General features: G+C 36.6%; 1 pseudogene; it reads left to right on the top strand.

The window, feature by feature from the left end:
- Positions 1 to 1,893: 1,893 nt before the first annotated feature.
- The window catches only part of LOC136795545 (uncharacterized), a 5,358-nt pseudogene continuing 1,429 nt past the window's right edge, over positions 1,894 to 5,822 (top strand).

Genomic DNA, 5,822 nt, shown 5'->3' with positions numbered 1-5,822 from the left:
GAGAATATAACACCTTTTTTCCGATACATCAGTAACTCAACACTTGTTGAAATAATTTAACAATTTCATTTTTGCAATCATTACTTAATTCTTTCGATTTACAACCTATCTTCGTGGAATTGTCGATCAATACTGGATTAAACGAGGACATTTGTTTACTTAAGAAATAAGGATTAGGGATTATAAATAACAAACATTGCATCATCTTATGGAATGACTGTTACACCCCAAACAGTGAGAAATCGGCTGCATGAAGCCTGCTTCATGCCGGCAAACCACTCATAAATGAAACGAATCGGAAGAAAAGATTAGAATTCGCTTGGATGTATGTGAACAAACCACTTTTATGTGGGAAAAATGTATTATTTTCTGATAAAACTGAATTCAATACATTTGGATAGGCTGGAAAAAGATTCGTTTTGAGGAAAAAAGGTTTCGAAGCCAAAAACCTACAACCTAGAGTAAAGCATGGTGTGGGTACATCATCGTTTGGGGTTGTATGAGCGCCAGTGGGGTAGGCAAACTTGCAATAATCAATGGAGTTATGAATGATGAAAAGTAAGTGGATGTGTTGCGAGGAAATTTAAAAAAAGTGTGCAAAAGTTAGAAATCCAGAACAACTATTTGTTCCAGCAGAATAACGACCCCAAGCACACAAAAAAAACAAAAACGAAAGAATGACTGTAGCTGCACAATGATAGCCAAATGCTAGCGGGTGAACTACTAAGAACATTGATGAGGTTCTGATATGTGCAAAACCGCTTTCAGCCACAATGGAGCTCGAGCTTTATCTCCCTCCCAATGACCAATAAAAACGCGGTAATTAACGTAATCAGCAATGACAAGTGGTGTCTCAAGTATTCTATACTCTCTGGCCTTGTGAATATTCACAGGTAACGCCAAAGTAGATACACGAATCTTGCATACAGGTACAATTTCGACTGAATATCCTTCCCTCTCCTCTCAATGAGGTGAAAAAGTTTGAAAGGCACAACAATATAAGTATAAATGTTTTTACTCTTGAGTAGAAAGGTGTGCTCCCTCTAAAAGTTGTTAAACAAGAGAAAGAAGATCACAGGGATACATACCTTACTGATTATTTGTCTCTGCTAAAATAAGCAAACATAAAAGAGAGGTAAACGTTTGTAAGCCATGTTTTCAACATTTGAATTCAAACCAAGAAGGAATCCTTCCCGTCTTACTGGACTGGAGCTAATTTTAATGGTTTCAAGGATCACTTTATAGTTCGCCAGTTGGGGGAAGACAATAGTCGTATATAAGTTATAACTAACAGTGAAGAAAAATATATATCTTGCAGCAACTATGAGCATACCCAGTCAATATGGGAGGCGTTTGAAGTTAGAACCTAAGGCGAGTACAACGAGCTCAACCTCAAGTCCCTATGAGACATTTTGGAAAACTTCATAAATGTGTAAATAGCAGTGAATTCTATGGAACCTGCCTGGTACTTCACTGCTAACGGGCTGGAATGGGATACCATGTGAAAGTGAACAGGGAGGGATACACCTCGACCTATTAACAGATTATAACCCTTACAAATGGTCGAACGCGGGATGAGGGGAGGCATATGCTAATGCAGCCATTGTTGAGGCCGAAATAGAGTATCCCAATGAGTTGCATGAAGCAGGAGGAGTTAATAACGAATTATTAGCTCCATTATCTAACAGGCTAAAATACGTTGTACACTTCGTCAACTCAAAACAAGTCATGGATCTTTAGTCTCTGATAGGTACGCGTACATCAGACGCTACGATTCAGACAGTCCCGCTGGTTGACTTCTTATATCGGACTCAATACCCAAATGAGACAACTACTAATAACTTTGACAAAGATTTATTCAAATTAATGAACAATGCTGTCTTCGGTAACATCATGAAAGACGTGTGAAAACATATGAAAATAGAACTTGTTACTGACGAACGGACATTACTGAAACTAATTGCCAAGCCAACTTTTAAGGAAAGGACAATATATAGTGAGTCACTAGATGGCATAAATCTGGACTTCAAACAGATAGAGATGAACAAACTTATTGATGTAACGATGGCCATCTTGGATCAGTCTAAAGTACGGATATATACCGAAAGACTTCCATTACAATACTATGTTAAACTGATACGGAAGCTGAAATCACTTTACACTGTCACCGATAGTTTAATTAATGAGATAAAGACCAACGACTTTTACTGAGACTATTCTCAACGAACTAGATACATCTGACTACCCCAGAACCCATCCTTACCTAGTAACAGGAACAAAAAGGTATTGGGAAGTTCAAGCATGAAGCCAGGGGTAAGCCTGTCTCTGAATTCGTGGGCCTCAGAGCCAAAATGTACGCATTACGGATACAGGAGCAAGAGAAAAAGAGAACGAAAGGGATAAAAAGAACAGCTGCAGAAAAGTAAATTGGTTTTTAGGATTATGTGACTGCCCTATCTGAAAGAAAGGACGTTTGTGACTTCATTTGGTATAATTATCTCGAAAGAACAAAAACTGTTTTCTGTCAAACACAATAAAAAAGTATCCCTTTCTCCATACGATGACAAATGCCAAATATCGATGATGTTCCCATGACCATAAGCCAGCCAATAGTGGAGGAAATTTTCATTTCAATTTAGCAATTTCAATCCCCAACTCCGAGGAGAAATACATCTCCTTCAGAATGACAGTGGGCACCTTAAGTGTTAGATTTTTGAACTCCTTCCGTTTGATGGCTTCCAGTCTCGACAAGCTGGCAAAGAATTTACTTAAGCCTAATTTAAAGGAGACGGATAAATTCTTCCACGACGAAAATTTGTACCTCGTGGTCAGAAAAAGAGTGTACTCCTATGATTATATGGATTCATTTGAGAAACTTTGGAAAAAGGATCTGCCCCCGAAGAAGGCATTTTATAGCCAATTAAATTAAATGCCAATATCCTCGAAAAATCACCTCAAATGAATCTTTTTGAGATAATAAAATCTCCAGGAGTATGTATACAAATTGCAACACCAAGCTTTTCCCTATATTTATTTTAATATTAACTCCCACTAAAAATGTTTAAAACAATTATAGAAGAAAAGTCGGGTGCAAATGGCTGCTCTAAGTTTCGCTTGTGCTCTAGTATCCAACCAGAATACATCTTCATCTTAATCATCAGGATATCGTAAGTATATCTTATTTTAAAATAAAACTGCAAACTCTACCTATATAAATTCTTTAATTTGTATTTATTTATTTTTTTTTTTTTTGTTCTAGTAAAGATTTTAAAGCTGTCTTTAAACAACTAAACGAAAACCCGTGTCTTGTGCATAAATTGAGTGATATAGAAATTGGACGTCCTTATATCATCGGAGAGTTGGAGGACGTAAAAACAAAGATAGCAATTGCGTTGGTTGCTACGTTAAAGGATCATCAGAACTCTTTCAGAATATTCCTTCCAACACGTTTTAAAATGTTAACAGAAGACATTGATGCTGTCAACAACAGCAAATAATTTCAAAGAATTATTTCAAGAAATAATTTCTGTAATTTATAAAGAAAAAAATACAATATAAAGGCGATCTAACATTTATTTAAAAAAAATTATATGTATCTTACATTCAGAGAAATAAATTGTTTTCTTTTCTATAGTTATATTTTATTTTTATAATTCACCAATGTAACAAACGTAATGTACCTATAAATTTCATAAAAAGGTTAAAAAAGAAAAACTCTATTTCATGCTTTATGTATAATGATTAAACTTCAAAATATATTGTTTATACTTCAATAAACAATTAAAAGAAATAGGATATTCAGTTCAAAGTCGAAAGAATTTAAAGATAGAGGAGACAAAGCCTACATTTCATTTAGAGATTAAAGTTTAAAGTACATTGTCTAAAGATTATATGAGCAAAATGAGGAGCTGGTACACTCGGCATCTATAACGTAAGTATTTTATTTGATTGATGAAGGTTATGTAACCACAGGGAAGGTTGCAATTTAAAAAGCACATAAAAGAAAAAGTAAATACAAAAATTAAACAATTTTGTACATTTTTAACATTTAGCAATTCTATTAGCTGAGAAGAATGCTGTCACATAACTTATTCTTGTATGTAATGTACTAGTAGTTCAAAGTTAAGTATTTATATTTAAGGTTTAACGCCTTCAAAGTACATACATTATATTTATATTATATAGATTATAACTTCAAGAACCTAACTTGAAAGAAACGACAGAGATCACATTAAAGCTCTAAGTCGAAATGATTAAAAGATAAAAGTAGGTGAGATACGGGGGAGACAAAGCTATTCCGTGAGTAGCCAGTCAGAGGCCTGAATTTGGTCATGTGGCCAGTCACGTGAGCAGGGGATTTAAATTTTCATAATCTTAACCACTCGATCCCGTGACCATAAGCCAACCAATAGTGGAAGAAATTTGCATTTCAATTTAGCTCGACTATCATTAACCACTCACATGATCAGTCACCACTCTCACGATCCGAGGTCCAGCACATTCCAAATGGAATATCCCATATCAAACACCTCGTTTCCTTTCTGTCCTTTTTCACAATCTCAGCGGTTACGACGCTCACTTGACTGTCCTTGATTTGAGTGAAGAAGAAACGCGGAAAAATAGTATAGATGTCATCCCCAACTCCAAGGAGAAATACATCTCCTTCAGAATGACAGTGGGCACCTTAAGCGTTAGATTTATGAACTCCTTCCGTTTGATGGCTTCCAGTCTCGACAAGTTAGCAAAGAATTTACTTAAGCCTAATATTAAGGAGACGGGTAAATTCTTCCACAACGAAACTTTGTACCTCGTGGTCAGAAAAAGAGTGTACCCCTATGATTATATGGACTCGTTTGAGAAATTTCGAGAGAAGGATCTGCCCCCGAAGGAGGTATTTTATAGCCAATTAAATGAAATTCCTATCTCGGACGAGAACTATCAGCATGCTCAAGTGGTATGAGAAGCGTTTAATATCAGAACCCTGGCCAAGCACAGCGAGTTTTACCTCAAGGTAGATGTATGGATGTGCTACTTCGAAAGCGCTTTCGTCTGGAGGTTTCGAATGGGTTCAGAATCCGGAAACTATACATTGATTTAACTTGTTCGGATACATTGTTGAAGCCGACATTGAGTATCCGGAAGGGTCGCACGATTTGCCCGTTACCAATTTACAAAACTCTTAGAAACAGGGAAAAATATGTTGTGTATTTCGTCAATTTGCAGCAGGCCATGGACTTGGGGTTGAAATTAGTTCAACATCAAGCCCTCAGATTCCGACAATCTCATTGGCTTCGTAATTATATCGAACTCAACATCAGACATAGACATCAGGCGACTAACGACTTCTTCAAGCCCATGAACAACATAATTTTTGGAATGTTTGTGAAGGATATCCGGAAACGGTCCAAGAATGAGTTAGTAGAAAGTCAACGACGACTGAATCGACTGCTAACAAAACAAACCTAACTGTTAAAGAACTACGGACCAGACAAACTAAAACTAATGTACGCTGACACTGACAGCTTACTGTACCTAATACAGACAGAGGACTTTTATAATGACATGAACACGACACATTCGATTACCCGCAAGACCATCCAGCAAGCAGAAATCATAATAAAAAGTTATTGGGTAAATGTAAGACGAAGCCAACGGAGTGCCCTTCTCCGAGTTTGTTGGTCTGCATGCAAAGATGTACGAATCGATACCGACGACGAAAAGAAAAAGGTCAGCCATCGAAAAAAAGTTATCTTTTGACGACTACCTTTCTGCGCAGCGAAACGGGGATAGTTCAAGACCACTTTTTGTTCTATAGTCTCCAA

Source organism: Halyomorpha halys, unplaced genomic scaffold (assembly GCF_000696795.3).
Source record: "Halyomorpha halys isolate HHAL.00 unplaced genomic scaffold, Hhal_1.1 Scaffold361.1, whole genome shotgun sequence".
NCBI classification, from domain to species: Eukaryota; Metazoa; Arthropoda; class Insecta; order Hemiptera; family Pentatomidae; genus Halyomorpha; species Halyomorpha halys.
Note: the sequence above shows the minus strand (reverse complement) of the source record. Positions and strands in the feature narration are given on the sequence as shown.